Genomic DNA, 23006 nt, shown 5'->3' on the forward strand with positions numbered 1-23006 from the left:
CTCTTTTACCGGGAAAATCACCCCAAAAATAGGGAGGGGATAGAATTTGTTAATAATTGGTCCTTACAGGATGACGAAGAGGAAAGGTGCGAAGCAGCGAGACGAGAAGAGGAGAGAAAGAAGGGACAGGGTCGAAGACGCGAGACCAAAGGGAGAGGGTTGAGGGTTCTTCTTCTTCTTCAGCCCTGACTGTAAACGAGAATGAATAAGGAGTCTTTCAAAGCAGCTAACTCCTTCATTGATTCTAGAACAGTCAAGGATATTTCATTCATCTTGATTGCGAGAGTCGAGACTGACTGTTCCGGTTCAGGTTCAGTAGCTGCGAAGGTCATATTGGTTCAGTCGCTTGCTTCTCTTTCTTTCGTCTTCACTCTCCAGTCAGCTAACTCCTGAATTTCTTCTTTAATTGTAAAGAAAGGTTAGCTTTACTTACCTCTTGTCTTGCTTGAGTCTTTCCTTGAAACACTTGATGAATAAGGTTCCGGTGAAGTAGCTGCGAAGGTCATATCGGTTCAGTCGCTTGACCCTCTCTACAGTTTACCTTCTTTGTTCAATCAGTAGGAGAAGGAGGCTGAGTCTGAACTCTCTTTCCTCTTGAGTTGAGTCTGGAAAAGCAAGCAGCTAAGGAGTTCAACCGCTCGACCAAAGGGAGAGGAGCGAAAGCGGTGAGCCCGAGGTTACGAGACGAACGAGTTCAACCGCGAGACAGTAAGTAAAGGGAGAGGAGTGAAAGAAGGTGAATGAAATGGAATTGCTTTACCAACAGGGAGAGTCCAAGCAGAATGAATCTTTCTCTTACAGAAGACTGAGTTCAATAATCATCCTCCTGTTTACCTTGGGAAAGAATCAAGAGGAGCCAAGCAAGCTGTGAGACAAGGAACCAACTGGCCGGGGACAAACAAGAGAGTCCTCTCATTAGCTACTGAACGTATTTACTGAGTGTTTGAATCAATAGGGGAAGGAGAAAGAGCAGTTCAAGCAAGAAAGAAAGGGGCTGGGGAATTTGGTAGCTCAGGGTTGAGGTTTCGTCTGACAGTTCACTCTCAGGAATCCCTTTACCGTGCCGTGAAGGCGAGTTCAGGAAATAGCTACTTTGACCTCCTTCAATGAAATAAGGCAAGGGAATACGGGGGCAGGGGCAAAGCTGTGAGACCGATCCTTGTTTACTGTTCCAGAAGAAATAGGGACAATCAGGGATCATGAATCGAAAAGGTGCGAAGCCACAAGACCGAGTTTAGTTTACCGCCATCAATAAGGAAGAAATAGGGACAAGAACGGAGTTCACTCTCATGTCTTGACTGAATTTCCGGAGTAAGTAGCTAGCTCGACCTATAGGTGAATGAGCGAAGCGACCTTGTTTACCAAGCTGTTCAATCATAGAAAATGGGAAAAAATGGCCCTTTTTACCGGGGTTTTATTCAATTAATAAGAAAAGGTCTTTACACGAGTTCAATCAGAATCGGCCTACCCTATTGACTCTACTGTTCCGGAGCTTTACCTTCTTTCTTCTCATAACTCACAATAAGGGAATTGACCTCTCGGTTGAACAATTGCATTTCATGAACCTCTACAACTCGGTTGAACAATTCCATTTCCTTCACCTCTACAACTCGGTTGAACAATTCCATTTCCTTCTTTCATTCATTTACTCTTTCAAAGACTGTAAAGGTCATAGAGGGGTCAGAAGTAGCTCAGGGCATAGGGGGCAGGGGTTTACTATTCAAGCTGTTCAAGAAGGGAAGGGAATATCGTCCGGTCAGAGAATAGAGGTGGTTCCGGTGAAGGAGAAAGAGAAGAGCTAAGATTCCTTGTTTACCTCCCTCCTTCAATCAGTCTCATACATCTTTCTTTCTTACGGGAGAGGAAAGAAATTCATTAGTTTACCTTGTGGTTGAATAAATAAATAGGAATAGGAGAATGAGTTCTTGATTATTAATAGAATAGGAGTAAGTAGCTCGACCGATAGGTGAATGAGCGAAGGAAGCGACCATCCTTTCATTTGTTGGAGAGGTGTAGGGGAAGGAGCGAAGCTGCTTTACCGACAGGGGAGGGGAAGGAGCGAAGCTGTGAGACCAATAGGGCGAAGGAGCGAAGCTGTGAGACCAATAGGGTGAAGGAGCTGATCTTCCTGTTACGGTTCCGGAGAAAGAAGAAATAGGGTATGGAGCTTGACCTTCTTCTTGACTGACAGTTCCGGAGAAAGACTAACTACTTACTATGTTACCGAGTTCAATCAGGGAAAATGGCATAGCCCTCAAAATAGACAGAGGATAGGATTTGATCCCCTTTTTCCCGGGAAAGTATCTTATAAATCATCAAAGGTCTTTACACGAGTTCAATCAGGTTCCGTCATTCATAAGGTTCGTTCCGGGTCAGGTTCCTTCCTTCTTTCTTTGTTCCAGTTCCGGTCAGGGTTTCATGAAGTAGCTCCAGAAAGGTGAAGGGGAACTCTCATCTCATTCATCCTGAGTAGAGTGTTTACCGTGAAGGGAGAGGAAAAGAGTTCAAGCAAGAAAGCAGCGAGACTGTAAAGGAGAGGGTTTCCCTCATTCAAGAGTTTAGTTTAATCAGGTTGGTTCGTTCAGTAGTGAGTGAAGGAGTGAAACAACTTGACCGATAGGGAGAGGAGTTCAACTGTGAGACCGGAAGGGAGAGGAGCGATGCAGCTTTACCGACAGGGGAGGTGAAGGGTCGAAGACACTTTACCGTACCCGGTGAAGGGGCATCAGCGACCAGAAGGGGTTTGTTTCTTCCATCTGGTGGAGAAGTGTGGCTATTAAGTGGAGAAGTACCTATTAAAAGGGTTGAGAGGGCCAATGGAATGCGTGCGCAATCCTTTCGTTTGAAACAATGCTGGGTTGTTTACGGCACAAGAACTTAACTTGGTTCAGCTTCAAGGATGGTGCTGTTCAGATACTGAGTGAGTCCTGGTTTCTTATTACTTACCCAATGGAAGCCTCAGCAATATTCTCCACAGAAACTCCAATTCGACGAGAGTCCTGTCATGGAAGCAAAGATTGAATATCGTTTGGGGGGTTGCTTCCGCTCTGACTTATCTGAATGAAGAATGTTTGAGGCAAATCATTCAAAGAAATGTTCAGACTTGCAATATATTGCTTGATGCAGAGTTCAATGCTAAGCTTGGGGATTGGGGTCTGGCAGAAGTTTAGTCACACTGTTCGAATACAAGAGAAGCTACTATACCGGCAGGAACAATGGGATATCCCGCACCTGAGTATCTTTATTTAGGTATTCCCACTGAGAAGACAGATGTTCACAGCCTTTGTGTGGTAGTGTTAGAGGTGGCAACGGGGAGAAGGCCTCTTGATTATAATGGAATTGTGGTTGTTGACTGGGTCTGGGACCCGTGGAAAAAGGGGAAACTAATTGAGGTGATTCGTGTTGATGGGGCAGTTTGAAGGGGTAGAAATGGAAAGGATGCTGATGATGGGACTTTCTTGTGTGCACCCAGACAAAAAAGGTGAGCGCCGGTGAAGGAAGCTGCAAGGATGATTAGAGATAGAAGCACCACTGTTGCTAGTGAGTAAACAAAGAGTGGGCATTTGACCTCTTTTACCTACCTGTGAATATGAAGAAATAGTGAATCTCGGTGGAGATCGTCCCAGTCTTAATGATGCACTATATATGACCCAACCCAATTTAGCTAAGACTTGCTCAGGAAAGGCCACACACATTAACATTACTTCAAATGGTTTTCAGTATGGGGTCTTTGTTGCAGTTGGTATCAGACATGGTTGAAGCTTGTTAACCAAGACCAGTCTTCCATTTTGGATATCGGGGGAATTCCACCTTTCAATAAACCTCAACAAAGAAGTTGTGTTTCCTTTAATATAGTTTTTTATAACTATTCCTCTGTAATGCCCGAAAATGAAGAGGAGATTGCTCTTATCAGTCATTCTCATTTTGATTGTTATGCACTTATTTCTGCTTCTTTCTTGTTGTATCATTTTTATACAGTCTCCCTCCTTATTGTTAAGACTCTTTTTGATTGAATAGTGTGAAACTGTATTAACGCTCACACCCCTACCAGTGCCTGAGCCCTTGCCTTGGGGTGGAGTCGAGCTAGCCCAGATATAGTCTTTCAGTTCCTTTCTGATAAACCAACTTACTACTCATAACGAAAAAGATCTCGATTTATTTACAGACAGATATCGTGTGTACTGATTGACCAGATGCGACCGATACCTGTTGACAGATGACAGACAGAAGAGCGGGAAGTAGCATATCTTTCAAGAAAGAAAATGATGTTACTTACTTACAAGCAAGGTATTCGCCCCCCCTTGAATAAAAGAAGGGAAGCAGTATTGATTTTGTATTGACGGATTGAGGAGTCATGCTTTACCAATTTCCAATACAGTTGATCCTGTGTAATTTGAGCATAAAAAGCGGATCTTTCTTTAGCACCTAGTCATGCATGTTGGCTGACCGAAGCACCTGTACTTCAATCGATTAACCAAGCACGGGAGATATTCGCTAAAAGGATAGATAACCGGGATATTGAAAAAAGAAGGGTCGTAGACAGATGAGCCTTTGCGACCGTTTACAAGAGTGAATACCGAAAGAGACAATTCCAGATGCCCTCAGACAGATGCCACTAAACAAGTAAAGGACAACGGACAGTTTTCGCAGCGGGAAGACCAACTCTCATTCAAGGAAGCGGACCGTTGACGACAGCAGGCCGGGAAGGACAGAGACTACTAAAAAAGTCGAAACTCACATCTTTTTAGAGGTCGTACTTGACCCATCCTTCCCCTGAAACTCGCAATTTAGCAAAGAAAACCATTCCGTACCTTTTTCTCATGTCGCTACCAGCTACAGATCAGATATGACCGGTTGGTTGAAGAAAGAAGAAAAGAGAAATGAACGATTAAGCGAGACTTTGCCTTATAGACCAATGAAATGGAAGTTTGATTAGACAAAAGTTCTTTGAAGACCTCTTCAGCTTCCCCGCTTATTATTGCTATCACCTCACTTTAGACCTGCTTACTTTTTATGAAGATAAATAATGAAAGGCTTTACACAAGACCCTTACACAGGCGAGAGAGAGAGCCTTCGCTTACCTGCTTACTTAACCGTGGCCTCCTATCGTATCTATATCCCCTTTCTTTTCTTTCCTTCAGTTACATCAAGTCTCAGTTCTGCTTCCAACTACCGATGGGAGAAGGCTTGGACGTATAGCAAGAAAGAATCAGAGGTATGGCATACGGGATATATGAAATGAAAGGGGCTGGAAACAGAGCTGGAGATGAGCGATAGCCAATGGTGAATACTGAAGAAAGCACCTTAGCAATTACCAGTAATGCCCCTATCGACCTCAGTCTTGTTTTTTGCTAACTTGAGTAACGAACACTATCTCATTAAAGGCCGAATATCCATATATATCTTTATGGAAGAGAGTCGGCCCACTTTTAGCCAGCGATTATGCCCGTTTTAGCCCTACCGTCCACCCCTATATAATGGAAAGGGGTACTTTTGAGAGCTGATGTGTAACGGATCAAAGCGACCGTTAGTCGGGCTGATCTATGATTGGTCAAGGCGAGCGAGAGGACACATACCTCCTCCATATTCCTTACATGGGCAAGACTTGGATACTGCATGCGAGAAGTATAAGAGTTTACTGAACCTTAGATGGAATTGTGAAACCGAAACCGACAGGTGAAGGGGAAGGAGTTTACAGTGAAAGAACAGAGAAGGAGCGAAGGCAGCTCGACCGATAGGGAGAGAAGCGAAAGCAGTGAGACCGACAGGTGAAGGATTGAATGAATAAGGTAAATAGGTTCTGGTTACGGTGAAGGTGAGGTAGTTATTGATCATTCATCCTTCTTCTTCAATCAATTCATTCTCTAATTCTTCTTCTTCAAGAACTCCTTTTCCTCTCCTCTCCTGTAAAGGATTGAATTCATCTTGTCTTGCTTCAGTCTTTCCTCTCCTGTAAAGGAAGATCTGATTCTTCTTCTTTCACTGTTTAGTCTCATTCATCTTTCATTGTTCAATCATAATCCAATCAGGGAATATCGGAAAAGAAGAATAGAGGTTCAACAGGAGAAGATCAAGAATAAGTAGTCTTTGTTTACAGGTCAGGTAATATCTGTTCAGGAAAGAGCTACTTTTACCTCCTTCAATCAGGTCAAAGCCTCAAAGTCAAAAGCAGGAATCCGAGAAAACAAGACCCCTACGTCTTTCTTGTAAACTAATTATTCGATCTGTAGATCCCAGCAAGGCTGCCACATCACTAAACCACCCAGGGATGTCTCTTGCAAAGAAGAATTCGTAGAGATTTTTCCAGAACCCCAGTCCAGCCTACCCGACTGATATAATCTAGAATCCACTCTCTGCCTTTACTTAACTTAGTAGTAGGCGAATAGTGACCCTATTTGTATGCGCATTCACAGGGCACGTTCCAAGATCTCCCGCAACGAGAACCTAAGACATGGTTGATTGATAGTAAGTTGAAAGAATAAATGGATCGATCATAGGTTGGTTGAATATTGAGTGTAGCTTAGGCTACGTCTTCTGTTTACGTGCTACTAAGCCGGCACACAGGATCTTAGACAGGTTTCGTCCCCTTTCGGACCTTCTTACTAGCTAGTACGGTAAAAGCCTGATGCAAATAGACCGAAAAAAGAAGAGTTCTTTATAGATGAGTTGTAGTCGATTCGCCCGTTATGGCTCGTCTCACGCTTAGTCACTCGCGTCGGATAGGGGGAAGTCTTTTCTGAAAAAACTCGCTGTTAGTTCTCCATATATATATGATTGATTTTTGAGATACTAACTCTTTGGTTGGATCGGACAGGGAACTTCTATAAAGATCTTTCCACTCATTCATCATACTCAAAGTCGAAGTCACGGCCGGCATGGGTGGGGGGCTCGGAAAAAGAACTTGAATCGGTGTCGTGGTGGTACTACGAGATGGCGATTTCTTGTAGTATAGAAGAATAGATCCGCAGACCTTTTGTATTGATTGACCATAGATGCGACCGCTATCTAAGAGAATCTCAGTAGTTCTTCTATCGTTCAAGGGCAAGGGGAAAGTAGCGGCTTGCCTAGATCTCGTATTTCCCACGTAGTCCGTCGATCAAACCAAGGATTCTCTGATCAAAGTAATCTAGAGATTCTTTTTCTTTGTTCTGGAATGTAGGCGAGCTAGGAGCGCATCAATTGGGTCGAAAACTCAGATAGGATAATCATCATGGCCCTTTTCTTCTTTCTTTTGTTTGTGTCCGGCTTTATTAGTGAAAAAGAGGTGTGGTGTGTGTGTTTTTTAAGGCTTATCCGTGGGCTGCTGCTCTGGGGCATCCAATTCCTCTTCTTTCTTTTCCTGAGGATCTCACATCGAGAGCTGCTTCTTCTTGTTCAGGGTCTTCCTCAGATTCCGAGAAATCGGTAAGGGGGCTACCCTCTTCTCGTCTCACAATTCCATTGCCTGAACCTATTCATTGTCGGTCTCAGAATTCCATTGCCTCTCCTCACCTCCAAGATATATATATAAACTCTTCCCCAGAGGAGAGCGGAAGCTCCAGGATGAGTATGTCCTGCCTGGATTCCCGAATTCATTCTCGTCCTGATCCACCATGGAATTTTCTCAATCTACAAAAACATTGATGGAGAGGAAAGAAAAGATAAAAGATTATGGACCGGAGAGGAACGAAGCTGCTTTACCGATAGGGAGAGGGCTCGTAATGATCTTCTTTCTCAAAGATCACAAGGTGCTGGGGTGGTCCATAGGTTTTTGTGAAAGGGATGCCCCGTATCTGAGATGTGGCTTGCTGAAAAGAAAAAGCGAATTCCTCTATTTGATGTCGATTCATTTACACTTCCATTCTTTGTAGAGGAAGGCTAACTGCTTGCTGGCTGGGAGCTGTATGAGCTGTAACGTCCACGTACGGCTCTGTGAGAAGGGCGGTGGACAGAAATGGCCTTGTTGTACCTCACTCTCGTCTTCAATGGGGTCTGCTCTGTTTTTTTTTGGGAGAGTATGCCAATATGATCTTAATGAGGTGCGGGGCTTTGCATCTGAGATTCGTTGGGCTTCCCTCTTCTGGGGCCTGCGTCCCGGCGTTTTTGTGCAATAAACCCCTCTGGCCGAAGACTAGTGGTAGGTGGTCCCGCGGAGCTTTCGGAGAAGGGTAGCCTAGTGTGTAAGCACAGCAATGAACCGCGGTGAACCCTCAGACGACCTATCTAAGATTAGGGGGGAGATCATTAGTAGTGGTGACCCTTTCACTCTTCCACGGACTGATACATGTACTGAATGCTCATACGGGAAAGTTGACTCCTGGGTCTGGAACCTGGGGTGTTGCTCCGAGAAATCTCCTTTCTTTCTTGTCCACTCAGGGGGGTGCGGACACACTTGCGCGGATTACAGGTGACAGTTACAAGAATGGCGGGGAAGTGAACAGTACCCGACGACATTCAGGGATGGATGTAGACCCATCGGGCAGGGATAATCATTCTGGTCCTGGGAGAGGTGGAGACCATTCTCAAGAACCAAAAAGACTGAGTTGAGGGAAGCCCTATGAGTCACTGAAATGATAGAGGGTCCTTGATCTATCAATAGAGATAGAGGAAGCAAAAAAGGGGCTTTGCTCCTACAATATGAAGAAAGAAAGAAGGGTCGAAGTTTAGACCGCTCACACTAGTTCGACCTATAGAAAAGATCATGAAAGAGGCGATCAGAATGGTACTCGAATCCATTTACGATCCCAAGTTTCCAGACACATCGCACTTCCACTTGGGGCGAGGCCGCCACTCGGCCCTAAGACGGATCAAAGAAGAGTGGGGAACCTCTCGTTGGTTTTTGGAATTCGACATCAGGAAGTGTTTTCACACCATCGACCGACATCGACTCATCTCAATCTTGAAGGAAGAGATCGATGATCCCAAGTTCTTTTACTCCATTCATCAAGTCTTTTCCGGCAGACGACTCGTAGGAGGTGAGAAGGGCCCTGACTACTCCGTCCCACACAGTGTACTACTATCGGCCCTACCAGGCAACATCTACCTACACAAGCTCGATCAGGAGATAGGGAGGATCCAACAGAAGTACGAAATTCCGATTGTTCAGAGAATCAGATCGGTTCTATTAAGGACAGGTGATGACCAATCAAACTCGGGAGAAGAAGCAAGCTTCAACGCTCCCCAAGACTACAGAGCCCTCATTATGGGGAGGGTAAAGAGCTTCCAACGCAAAGCGGCCTTTCATTCCCTTGTTTCGTCGTGGCACACCCCACACACAAGCACCACACGGCTCAGGGGAGACCAGAAAACGCCTTTCGGTTTACCCACGGCCCTTGCCGCCTTCCTTAACAAGCCCTCGAGCCTCCTTTGCGCCGCCTTCCTCATAGAAGCCACCGGGTTGACCCCTCAGGACGAATTCTATGGTCGAGAACGCTGTAATAAGAAATTGGCCATGAGAGAACCTGAGAAGTATTACAAAAGAAAAGGACTGATGATAGAGCTGGGCGAGGAGGCGAGACTAGTTATCAGGTCAGAGAGACGCCTGGCCCCTAAGCTGGCCCCCTTAAAACCCCATTACTTAATAAGGATTTCTTACGCGCGATATGCCGACGACTTACTACTGGGAATCGTGGGTGCCGTAGAGCTTCTCATAGAAATACAAAAACGTATCGCCCACTTCCTACAATCCGGCCTGAACCTTTGGGTAGGCTTTGCAGGAACAACAACAATAGCTGCACGGAGTACGGTAGAATTCCCTGGTACCGTCATTCGGGAAGTCCCTCCGAGGACGACTCCCATACAATTCTTGCGAGAGCTCGAGAAGCGTCTACGGGTAAAGCACCGTATCCATATAACTGCTTGCCACCTACGCTACGCCATCCATTCAAACTTGACGAACCTAGGTAATAATATCCCGATAAAAGAGCTGACGAAGGGGATAAGCCAAAGAGGGAGTCTACTGGACGGGGTTCAACTAGCAGAGACTCTTGGAACAGCTGGAGTAATCTGTCCCCAAGTGAGCGTATTATGGGGGACCGTCAAGCACATCCGGCAAAGATCAAGGGGGATCTCGTTGTTGCATAGCTCAGGTCGGAGCAAGGCCCCATCGGACGTTCAACAGGCAGTTTCACGATCGGGCATGAGTGACGGGAAGTTGTAATTGTATACTCCTACGGGTCGGAAGGCGGCGGGGGAAAGAGGAGGACACTGGGCGGGATCTATCAGCAGCGAATTCCCCATACATCTTGAGGCGCCTATCAAAAAGATACTCCGAAGGCTTCGGGATCGAGGTATCATTAGCCGAAGAAGACCCTGGCCAATCCACGTGGCCTGCTTGACGAACGTCAGTGACGGAGACATCATAAATTGGTCGGCGGGCATCGCAATCAGTCTTCTGTCGTACTACAGGTGCTGCGACAACCTTTACCAAGTACGAACGATTGTTGACCACCAGATCCGCTGGTCCGCTATATTCACCCTAGCCCACAAGCACAAATCCTCAGCGCAGAATATAATCCCAAAGTACTCCAAAGACCCAAATATAGTCAATCAAGAAGGGGGTCAGACTGAAGCGGAGTTCCCCAACAGCATAGAGCTTGGGAAGCTCGAACCCGGTTAAGATCCGAACCACTACTAGACTAGACGTTGAGTGAGGTAGTGGTTTTTTCTATTGAGATTTGTTGAGTAAGCTTGCCTTAGTTGTCCGCTATAAGATAGCTAGTTTTGGGGCTTTCGACATCAAAGATCCGGCTTGGCTTCGCTATCGCTCATGACTTGTATTGTAGTCCTAGTCTTGTAGTCGGCCTGGAATGCCTTTGTAGTCTTTGCTAATGCGTCTGCCTTCTTCCTTCATTCATTTACTTTTAGTTGTGGTAGCTCCCGCGCCAGCAAGATAGAGATGGCGAAGCCAAAGCAATACTAAACGAGCAGCCGCCCTAACGAGACTCTTAGTCAAGCCTAAACGTCCTTATTTCAAACTAAAGCGCTAACGAGCAAGAAAAGGCCCCTTTACTAATATTCTAATAGTTGGCCCGTAAGTTCGCTTCTGGCGACTAGCTTCTACCGCTAGCGCTTGGACTTGGAAGCAAGCTACAGCTCTACCTTGAATCAATCAATGAATGAAAAGAAAGCGCTTACTGAGGAATAGAAAGGGAGGATAGGTTGGTTCGAGGACCCGTTGGTCAAAGGAAAGGGTAGGTCCTGATGCCGGGACGGAGCCGTATGAGGCAAGAGTGTCACGTACGGTTCCTTTGAGAAGGGTGTGATACTACCACCTATCAGGCTCGACGAGCGGTCCACGGAGCTGCATCCCTACTCACCTGGTCCATGCACATCGCTCTCTCTAGGAGGTTGGCCGCCTATCCTAGATCTTCCTATTTTCAAGAGGATCCCGGGCTCGATCTGGTTTAATATCAAGGTGATTCTCTTTCTCTTTCTATATATATGGGTTCGTGCAGCATTTCCACGATATCGTTATGATCAATTAATGGGACTTGGCCGGAAAGTGTTCTTGCCTCTATCATTAGCTCGGGTAGTCTTAGTTTCTGGTGTTTCAGTCACCTTTCAATGGCTCCCTTAATTATGTGCGAGGAATTTCCCTCGTCGAGTAATGGGAAGCGGGCTAGTCCCCGAAAATGCCCGTTCCTTTGTCGTTGGGGCCCAAAATCTTCCTTGCTGAGACTTGTAGTCTTGTAAGATTGTGCACTTGAAAAGACCTTTAGAGAAAGAGATGAACCCGACCCAACCAATTAATTACTCCGAGGAAGAACAAACAAGTGCATAAAGCTAACCCATCTAACGAGTAAAGAGCTAACCATATTCTAGTATATGGTTAAAGAGAAAGGAGACCAAAATCTCGAAGCTGATTCAAGGCCTTTTTATGATCTTCTACGGGGCCTTTACTCGTTAAAGGTAGAACTACAAGAAGCAAGAGGAACTATCGAGACGAGGAGTATCTCAAGGAATAGCTTTCCCTAAAGAAAGAAGAAAGACCACCTATTTACTCAAGAGGTAGTGGAGGCCAACTAGCAATTCAAGAAAATGAGTTTGCTTATTGATCCAACCAAGTAAGCATTAAAATCTTCTATCGACTGGGTTACTTCAAATCTGACTAAAATGAAAAGGTAAACCAACCACCCTTTTGGAACTCCATCTTTCTGCTGTTTTTCCTCTTCTATTTAGTTAGAGTTTTTTTTTTTCTTTTAGGTTGTGTATGGACTGCATCAATTTCCCTCCTGTTGGAGAGGATTCGGCTTCAACAACAAGATCGACAAAACAAAAACAGAAGAATAGGAAAAAAGGGGTGAGATCAAAGTTTCTAACTTTCTGAACTACGATGAAAAGTCTTCGATATACCATGAATAGGCTCTTAGGTCAAAACCCCATGTAAGTCACCCGCATACCAATGGCTTTAAGCCGAACCTTATACTTGATGAGAAACTTCAGGCATGAACACCTGCTTTGGCATAGCTTGCACTCTCTTTATTCGCCACAGAACATCTACCTTTCGTTTGTAACGTGTATTTTTTGCTTGTTTGGATCCTGTCGAGTGAAAGCCAATGCGTTTTCCGAAGGGGGTTTTGAAAAAAAAGGCCTACCCCAGGAAATGTTGAAGTTGCGCATTCAGTAGTCTCTATCTTACGGTCGGAGACAAGGGATGGATGTCGCTAGGCTAGGTCAACTCTATCATTGGTTTCATTATCCCTATAACGATCACTAAATAAAGATATGTGCTACTACGAGACTGATGCTGCGAAGCTAGGTGGTCCTATTATGGCAGGGGAAGGGTCGACTTCTGCTCCGAATGCTTTTTGTGGCAGGTCTTTCTATTACCGATATGGACCTCACTAACAGGTCTCGTTCTCTATCTAGGTCTCGATCTATATCACTAAGGTCAGTATATATGAATCCGCTGCCTCTTTTATCTCTGGTCTTGGATCACCTACTAATGCGCTGCAACAAACAAGGACTAGAGGACCTGTAACCATACGAAGGGGTGGGGTGTATAGATCTCGATCACATGGTTGGGGTATCGATCTGGAGCTACTGCATATGCGACTGGGTCACCCAGGTATATATGCTATGTATGGATCGACTGTGTATGGATCACTGGGGCTGGCTTAGATGGGCTTGATGGACTTTTGGCAATTGGGGAGGACTATGAATCTGTGATGGATAGAATTATTGGCGGTAGTGGGACTAAGAATCTAAGAAAGAGATGGACTATGGCAGTAGTGGGAATGGATGGATAAAGTTAAATGGTGATGGGCTGGCTTGTTGGGCTTGCTGCCGTAATACGCTAGTGGTAAGGATGGATGGGCTTGTTACAGTGATGTGTATGGACTAGTATTGGTGGGTTCGCGGACTTGCAACTTGCGGCTTTATTCCTGGGACTTGCGAGAAACTTTATCAAAATTGTGGTAAGCGGGGGAAAAAACAGTGGTTTGGAAGTGGTGGTTGCTGTGAGACTCGATTGGACTTACGGTAATGCACAGAGAGGTCGGCAACTATTCAGACTTCACCGATTGAGTTAGGGTTTGGTTTTAGGCTCTGATTGATACAATGTTGCAAGTTTAAACAATCTTGTTCTCAATTCTGCGTTTATTTTCATAGAGATAGATCTTCCTTTTATAATACAGAAAGGCTAAATCTTCCGTTATACTAGGTCAAATTAAATCTAGCTAAATCCCTACTAGATACTAGGTAATAATATATATATCAATCAATCTCTTGAATCCAACTCTTGATATTAGGGAAGATTTTCCTTATTTAAATAGGGATTACACAAATATTCCTTAAAGCAAGACCATTCCTTCAATGCTACTAAAATGGGTGGACCCAGGCGTTCCGATCTCTAAATGGATCTGCTATAGCTACTCGATCTCGATCAAATGGCTTTGGATCTGTCTCTACATCTGGAATATCTGTCAGAGGCTATGGAACTCAATATCGATCTGAAACAAGGAAGGGGTGCTCCATAGCGAAAACGGAGACTGCTTCTAGCCAACATCGGCTATGGCTCATGCCCATAATAATAAGGAAGGGCATCTCGGTATGGGGTTGGATCATCAGCCCGGGTGATGGCTCCCCTTACTAGTAAAGGGAACTCGAAGGGATGCGGGGGTATCGGTACTGCTCTCGTTATCATCGGCGGATATGCTTTTTATTAGCTAGCGTGGGTCTTTCTCTACTGCTGTTGGTATCGGCTTCTGTATATGCTTCTGCTTTTACTGATGCTTATGGATTACTTGCTGGCTGGATCGAACCCAAAAACGTCTCGATTTGATCGGCGTCGAGTGGTGGATCGAATTCACACTCAACTGCGTCATCATAGCTGGGATGCCCAACCTTTCTATCTCTTCCTTCTAACTTCTCCATAAAGTAAAGGGGACTCTTCAATCCTCCTCCGATCGGTTCCGACAGTCTTTTCTTCACCTTCTCTTCTCGGCATGATCCAGGCATTCAAGCTAGCAGATCAAATCATGGATTCTCATCCCCTTGGGAGAGGCAAGTGAGTCGGTTGGTGGAAATGCGGTTATGCCGGGTGGACTCAAGTCAAGTGGGAGGTGGCATCATCTAACATAAAAGCACGCTTGCTTTTCTTGTTTCACTCTGCTTATTAGTTGAGGCACCCGTCTGTTCTTATCTAAGAAAGATGTACAGTGCTCGCGGAGCGTACTTGCGAAGGACCAACGACGAGCTATATAGAGGATAAGAGAAAGAATCCCTTATACTTAGATTACAAGAAAGTGTCCGGGGTTGAAGTTCAGTTTCTTTGTTTTTCGTCTGAATATTCTAGAGCTAAGACCCTTACAATCAATGCTCCATTTCGCCATGCGTAAACTGCACCGGATAAGCTAGTACGAAAAGAATCCATATAAATAGAGAACGGATACGCCCAATACATTAGAAACTCATTGCCCAAAAGAAAAGACCTTTTCGACATACATAAAACAAAATGACTGTAATGTAATGAGAGTGGGGATTCCAAATAGTAACCTCCCATTGCTCGAGATCCCATAGCATGCAGCAACTAGTTGTAAGAAAGAAAGAGGGGTTAAGGAGAAGAAACCAAAGAGAAGTAGCGAAGCCACTTTACAGTGAAAGAAGGGGAAGGAGAATTAATCGAGAGGATTGACTTCATGAATAAGAGAGGTTCAGGGGAAGGTGAATGAGCAAATCTTTCAGTTGTTGAGGATTGACTTACAGTTCAGGATAACGAATCGAGAGTTGAGGATTGACTGACAGTGAATGAGAATGAATCGGGAATATTGATCTTTTACAGTGAAATCCGGGAAGGGCAGGTAATATCGGGGCAGGAGCGAAGACGAAGACAGAGTGAAATCAGGTTCAGGTTTGAGTTCCATCTGTCGAATGACTCTTGAGTTGAGGATTGAAAAGCTGCTAATGAATTTACTCTTTCTTGAACTGGAAAGGAGAAGATCAAGATCAAGAAGGAATCGATAGTCTTTCCTGACAGTGAACGATCATTGATTCTTCGATAGTCTTTCCTTCCAGTGAACGATGACGAATGAATAAGTCGTGTTTACAGTTTCATGAATCTTGAGGATTGACTGACAGTTAACTCTCATGAATCTGAAGGATTGACTTCAACAATACCTCTGCCCTAAATACCGGGATTTTATCCCGAAAAATAGGGGAAAGATAGAATTTCTTTTCTTTTAGCTGCTTTCCTTAAGGGAAAAAGTGCAATACCCCTAAAATACGGGAAAGATAGAATTTCTTTTCTTGAAGCTTCAGCTATTAAGGGAAAAAGCTATGACAAGGTTTTACCCCTATGCTGGATAGAATTTATTTGATTTCCTATGCTTTCCTTAGGGAAAAAGGTCTTTTAATGTTTTACCCGTGGATACAAAATCTTTTCTTTCCTATGCAGCTATTAGGGAAAAACCTCTGACGAACTTTTACAGTTATATGGAGATACAAAAGATTTGATTGAAGCTGCTGCTAAGGTGAAGGAGAAAGAGAAGTTAAAGAATGACTCTTGAGGATTGACTTCCAGTTCACTCTCATTCATTCTTCGATAGTCTTTCCTGACAGTGAACGATGATGAATCTTGAGAATTTACTGACAGTGAACTCTCATTCATAAAGAGTGTTTACTGTTGAATGAATCTTGAGGATTGACTTCCAGTTCAGTCTCACCTTTTCTTTCATCGTTTCGTCTTTTCTTCCAGTTCACTCTCATTCATAAGTCGTGTTTACAGTCGAGTAAATTCATTAGCTGCTTGACCGCAGACTCCATTCCCCGAGAGAGAAGGAAGCTTACAATTTATGCCTTTGGGTTACTCTCTCCAAATTCTATTCTTCTTTTCTGACTATTACAAATGGAACGAATTAGAATAAGCCAAGAGCTGATAGGTGAAGGAAGGAGAAAGAACCAAACACCTATTTACATCCGAAAGGTGAAAGAAATTGCTGTAGAGTGAAATCAGTACATTGCAGGGTGTAGATCATCTTTTTTATCCGGGCAGGCAAAGAACTGACTTAAACTTAGTGCTTGTGAGACCAATAAGGTAATCAGTCTCAGCAGTGAGAGAAGGGGAAGGCGGTTTCTTAGTTTACAGTTCAAGAAAGAAAGGAGAAGAGAAAGAGAAAGAATGAATCTTGCTTGAGTCGTTCCTTCCCAATTACCTTGTTTAAGAGTGAAATCAGGGACAAGTGATTGAGTTTCCTTTACTGTGAAAGAAGGAATCGGAGAATGAATAAGTAAGGAGTCTTTCTCTTTTTCTTTTACCCTCTTCAATCACAATCAGAAAATAGAGTATAAGGGTCCAGGGCAGGAGATGGATTCGGTTCAGGTTTCACTATCTCTTTTCTTTCCTCGGCTGACTGTCAAGCTGCTAACTCCTTCCTTCTATTCTTTAACTAACCGTAAAGGAGAATGCGTCTTTCTTGCTTGAGTCTTTCAAACAAAGACTGTAAAGGTTCAGGTTCAGTAGCTAGCTTTCGGTTGAGTCTTTCAAAGCTGCTAATGAATGGAATGGACTCTACCTTTACGACGGGGTAAATAGGTGATTGAGTGAAGGAGAAAGATCAGAGAAAGAAGCCAGCCAAGGGGAAGGGGCGAAGAAGCTCGACTGGAAAGGAGAGGGGCGGGAGCCCGAGCAAGCAAGAAAGAAGAAAGAGCTGTTCAGTCTCTCTCTTTCCTTCCTATTAATGAAATTACCTCTAAAATGGACCTAAACGGAGAGGCATAAATTAAATCAGAAATGGTCCTTACAGGATCATGAAGAAAGAAAGGAGAAAGCGCTGTTCCAGAATAAATAGGTTACGGAGTTCAGGAGGATCAGTTGTCTTCATCTTGTCTTGCTTTCTTCTCCCTATCACTGTAAAGTTGAATGAATAAGAAGTCTCCCTTCTTTCTTTTACCGAGTTCAATCAGTCTCAGTCTCAGTCATCTTTCTTGTCTTGCTTCAGTCTTGACTGACAGTGAACGATCATTGATTCTTCGAGAGTGTTTACTGTTGAATGAATCGAGAGTTGAGGAGAAGATCAAGATTAAGAAGGAATCTTTCGTCTTTCCTTACAGTTAAGTCGAATTGATTCTTCGATAGGATTGACTTCTACTTCAACATTACCTCGGCCCTAAATACCTCTCTTTTATCCCTCAAAATAGGGGGGAGGATAGAATTTCTTTTCTTGAAGCTCCCGCTATTAGTTCAAAAGTGATTACAAACTTTGACAGTTATATGGGGATAGACTTTATTAGCTTTCAAAAGCTTTACCGAGGGAAAAACCTCTGACGAACTTTTACAGTTATATTGGATAGAATTTCTTTTCTTGAAGCTGAAGCTATTAGGGAAAAAGCTCTTTTAATGTTTTACCCCTATATAGGATAGAATAAATTAATTAATGGTCCGTCAGAGGGAAAGAAGTAGGTAGGAGTCTTTGTCTTTCTTTCGTCTCCCTTCAGTCTTGAACAATGGCCGAAAGAACTCTTTGACCTCAAAAATAGCCAAAAAAAAAAAAATAGACAGAGGATAGGATTTGATCCTAAGAAATAGGGAGAGGATAGAAAAAATTCATTATTGATCTTTACTGGAAAAAGAGTGTTTGAAGTCCAATGCAGGCAGGGTGTAGAGAAGAGGGAGTACGTAGGGAGAGGAGCGAAGCTACGAGACCGATAGGGAGAGGAGCGAAGCAGCTTTACAGTCCAGTAAAAGAGTTAAATGACCTCAAAAATAGGGAGAGGTGACGGTTTGAGGTTGAATTGAGAGTTTAGTCTTTCCTTACTGTTCTTTCTCATTAATAAGTAGGTGAAAGAAGAAATGGGTTCCGGTTCCGGAGCTTGACCTGATTCTCACCCTGCCTGCCAGTTCCTTCTTCTTTAACTAAAAAATGATCTTTTACAGTCATCTAGATAAACTTGAATTAATTGAACCCGCTGCTGTTAGTGAAAAAGCTCTTACGACACTTTACAGTCGTCTAGCATCAACAAAATAATCAAGGGTGTTTACAGGATCAGGAGTCTGATTCTTTGATTTACTCTTTCCTTTCGTCTTTATTTACTGTTATGAAAGTGATTGAGTTCAGGGGCGAAGACATGAAACCGTACCCGGTGAAGGGGTGAAGACATGAAACCATACCCGGTGAAGGGGCGAAGCCCTGAGACCTATAGGGCGAAGAGGCGAAGACACTTTACCGTACCCGGTTCAGGGGCGAAGACACTTTACCGTACCCGGTTTAGGGGCAGGTTCTTCAAATAGCGCTTTACCTTGTGTTTGAGTGAAATCAGGGACAAGTGATTGAGTTCTGTCTCATTAATCTTAAGGGGAGTCTGACAGTGAACTCTCATTCATCGATAGTGTTTACAGTCTCATTCATCTTTCTTTCGGCTCCCTATTTATTCTATCACTGTAAAGTCGGATAGTCTTTAGGTTTCGGTTCTGGTTCAGTAGCTCTCGGTTCTGGTTCTGTCTCATTCATCTTTCTTTTTCCTGAATTTATTCTATCACTCGTCAGTTTCATTCTTCGATAGTTTCTTCTTTCCTTCTAGTTCCGTCTCATTCATCGATAGTCTTTACTTGACAGTTTCATTCTTCGATAGTCTTTGTTTACAGTTCAATCAGATAATAGAGTAGAGTCACACATTGACTCTCCTGTAAAGTTCAGGTCATATCGGGGAAGGAGTAAGGAGCTCGACGAGAAGAGGGGAGGGGAGGGGAGAAGAAGCTCCACGAGAAGAGGCGCGAAGCGGTGAGACCCAATGGGCGAACGCGCGAAGCAGCAAAGACTGGAAAGGAGAGGAGAGGGGCGAAGAAGCTCGACTGTAAAGGAGAGGGGCGCTTTGTTTTCCTTTTCTTAACGCCTCATTTCCCTTTTCCCGAAACACTAACGAAATCGGGGTTTCCTTCAGAATGTTAACTTCTATAATCCATAGAATAAAACAGCATCTTGGGTGAAGCAAGCAAAGAGCCGTTCGGTCAGAAGCATCTAACCCGCACTCCATCCAATAAGCAAGCACATAAGCAAGACGAATCTCTTTCTCTTTCAGTATTCACAAATTAGGTAGGCAGGGCTAAAGCACATACATATAGAGAGGAGCAAAAGACAGATGTGCCAGTTATAGAATCATTACCAGGATCTGCCGGCGGTATTTGATTGATCTCGTGCGGTACGAATGACTTTCATAAATTCTACCCCGAAGAATACATACATTCTAGTAACTTCGAACTTTAGTGAATCAACTGTCTTTAATGCAAAGCCCCTTTTTCAAAAGAAATAGAAATGGGTATTTAGGACATAGTGGGATAGGTCAAACCTCTTTTTTCGACTTCAACGAGATTGATTAGTAGGCAGATCCGCCGAGCGATGGTATAAGAAGAATTATGATTACAAAAAGCACATGAAAGAACGAAATAAAGAACAAACCGAAGGAGCATCGGGCAGACTTATGCTTTTATTAAGGTTCAATACTCTTTGTGTTAGGCTTTCCCCCCACTATGCTAGTTACTAACTTAGGTACTTAGCCCAGAATCCATAGAGAATATCAAAGAGAGGAATTGATCAAACAAGCATATCAGCAAGCTACAACTAAATTCAACCAAAAGCAAAGCTTTCGACAATTTCTATTTGAGTTTCTGGGTTTCCTTAGAAATCTCTTGTTTTTTGTTCTTCTTCTTCTTCTTTGCCTGGTCTTGTTTCAATTGTAGTTCTTCGGTTAAGTTCCTTCTTTTATTCAAATGCAGCCCATTCCTGGTTAGCTCTCCGCTCGGGATGGATGGGCTGGGCGCCGTTCTTCATTCCCATCCTTTCCGTTATGTAAATAGAGACTTCTCCTTCCACTCTCCAATATAGGCTGTATCGATCATCTCACATATCTGTCTGTATTGTCGGTCGTATTTCTTTAGCAAGAGGACGGGACGTGTTAAAGCAATCAATATCATAGATCTCAAGTTAGATAAAAAATGTGTTATTTCATTTCATAGGGGCGTAATGATACCTTACTCAAAATCAGGAATTAGTGTAATATGCCTGAAAGAAGAGTAGCGAGGCGGACATGGGCACATGCGGGGAGGCTAGGGTAGGTAGGTAAGCTCACATAAGGGTCTGAGCTCATATGTCGTACTCCTCTCTCTATCATTGGCATGGCCGACATGGATTCATTCGATTACGTTTTACTCTTCAAAATGAATCTATGGATTCCCAGAGCTGGAGTTGGTTACACACAAATCAACTTTTCTTCGATATTCGAGTCGAGCTGGTCTCACTTTGATTAGTTGCGCTCTTTCTGAGCCTATGGTAGAAGGCATCTTTACACGCTTTCATATAGAGAGGTCGATAATAGACCTTATTTCACGCCTATAGACTCAATCAAAAAAGAAGGATGGGGATTTACAGACAAATTTCCATTCTGATTTGAGTACTGCGGGAGGGAAAGATCCTGAGCGTCGAACAAGAAAAGTCATAAAGAAGAGAGGCACATACTGTAATCTTTCTTTGTTGGGTCAGTACATCAGCGAAGCGCTTCCCGTTCGTTCGCTCTTTTTCATTCACATCATTCTTTTGCCAGTTGTTGGTGTCAACATAGGAGGGAGCTCTTCATTTAGGATTGAGTATATCTGGGCATCCTTATTTATTAGTTTAGTCCAAACTCAAAGTTCACAAACTGCAATGATTCCACATGAAAGAGTACGAGATCTTCTTGGGGTTCTCAACATCAAAAGGTTGAAGTTGAATGTTGAGCTCAACCTCTTATTCATTTTTCTAATAAAGAAGGATCTTAGCTTTTCGCATTCTCTTTAAAAGGACTTGATTTTGATTCTTGGGATGAGTGTACGGACGGTAAGCGGCTTCCCGTACTTAGCCGAGGTCAAGATGGTTCGGGGTTCAGGCGCATCGAGCTCAAACTCTTTCCTTGGGTGGGACATGGATCTCGATCTGCCTCCATGGGAAGAAGTAGAAGTTACCATTGATTGAGGAGGCGAACCTGATATGGATGTGTACGGGGAAAGGGATCCAGCCCGCATTAGGGCGATTGTGGAGGCCCAACTGAAAGAAAGGGTCGCTCAAAGCCAAGACAGGAGGGGTCCTTGAAGAACAGGTCCAGGCCGAAATGCTCCACCGGGGATTGTCTCGCTCGGATTTCTATTTCCGCATGCGCAGCGCTTTGATCCTGAGAACTTGGAAAAAAAGCAGAAATCTTTTTCCCGGGGCTGGTAACGCAGCTTAGGAAAGATGATAGCTCCATAAACTATCAGGTCAAACGCAATATTGAACGCAATCTTCTCTCTTTCATTTTCCAAGAATGCAAAATCAGCTTCTAGCAATATAGTCTCGCCCCACTCTTGATAGTGAAAGAGGGGCCCTAATGGAAGATGGGCTTTTTCTTCTTTTCTTTTTCGGTATGCCGCTCCGCAATCAAGGAGCGAAGCTACTTGACGAGAAGGGGAGAGGAGCGAAGCTATGAGCCCGAGGTGTAGAGGCGAATAAGCTCAGCTACTCGACCATAAAGAATAGGGGAGCGAGAGAACATAAATCGAACCTAATATCATGAATATCCTTCGCCCGTTATCTCCTCATCTTCCTATTTATAAGCCACAGCTCACTTCGACGTTTCCAATTTCCCATAGAATCTCTGGGGCTTTCCTAGCCACTCTCGTTTTGTTTTTTTATCTTCTTTGTCTGAAAATGGGTTTGATTTGCTTCACCCATGAGAGTTTCTACAGATTCCTCTTTTATTCATCAAAGCTCATCCTAATCTCCGTCAAGATTACTGCCTTAGCCCTGTCCTATCATCTGTATAAGGGGGTTCGTTATTTATTGACGGATTTTGTTTCGTTTCGGAAGAGAGAGAGAAAGACAAATTGATGATGATTAATAGCTCTCTTCTTTCAAGCTTATGCCGTATCAGGCTATTGGCGTTTTATCTGCATCTTCCTGACCAAGACCCAGTAAAGAAGGGGTTCGCTTTGTTTAGGATGAACTCGCAAAGACTCGACCCGGGGACTTCCCTCGTAGAGTGGCGTCTTTTATAAGACTCTACTTTCCTTGAGAAGTGGAACTCAAAGGGAACTCAAAAAAAATAGTTTGAGCTCGTTTGGCTGACTTTTAGCCCTTTCGATAGGGCGGCTATCCGCATGTGTCCCAAAGTGACGTCCATTTTTTGGTAATGATGATGATGGGTATACTCGAGAGAAAAGTGTGGAATTCGACCTCATACGCGGGGTCATGGACTCCTTTTTCGTTTAGAGGCCTTTCGACATGAAATTCTTTATTGTTGAGCCTGGTGTGGAATCACAAGCATTACACATTCATTGTTGGTCTGGCTGCTGGTCTAGCAATCCCTCCTAGCCGCCATTGTCAGTGCAGCCTGCCTGTTGAAGACCGAAACGTAAGTAACTCAGTGCTCTATACGGGGGAAATGAAAGCAGAATTTGTTCGGATCCTTCCACCCACATGTTCAATCTTTTTTTAGCGGTTTCTCCAGAGATCTTTATCATTAATGCAACTTTCATTTTGCTCATTCATGGAGTTGTATTTAGTACCTCTAAGAAATATGATTAT

At 43.8% G+C, this 23006-nt stretch overlaps 2 pseudogenes across 1 annotated transcript in view; one reads left to right on the top strand and one right to left on the bottom strand.

The window, feature by feature from the left end:
• Positions 1 to 8459, bottom strand: part of LOC147790252 (uncharacterized) — a 50838-nt pseudogene extending 42379 nt beyond the window's left edge. Inside the window, exons 1-3 of the transcript XR_015422969.1 lie at positions 8270 to 8459; positions 7789 to 8202; positions 7492 to 7602 (exon numbers count right to left, since the gene is read on the bottom strand). The product of XR_015422969.1 is annotated as an uncharacterized LOC147790252 (transcript). The remainder of the gene's footprint in view (positions 1 to 7491; positions 7603 to 7788; positions 8203 to 8269) is intronic.
• A 105-nt stretch (positions 8460 to 8564) lies between these two features.
• On the top strand, positions 8565 to 10824 carry LOC147790253 (uncharacterized; annotated as a pseudogene).
• Positions 10825 to 23006: the final 12182 nt, after the last annotated feature.

The sequence above is a fragment of the Cucurbita pepo genome, chromosome 11 (genome assembly GCF_057944985.1).
Source record: "Cucurbita pepo subsp. pepo isolate OVF chromosome 11, ASM5794498v1, whole genome shotgun sequence".
NCBI classification, from domain to species: Eukaryota; Viridiplantae; Streptophyta; class Magnoliopsida; order Cucurbitales; family Cucurbitaceae; genus Cucurbita; species Cucurbita pepo.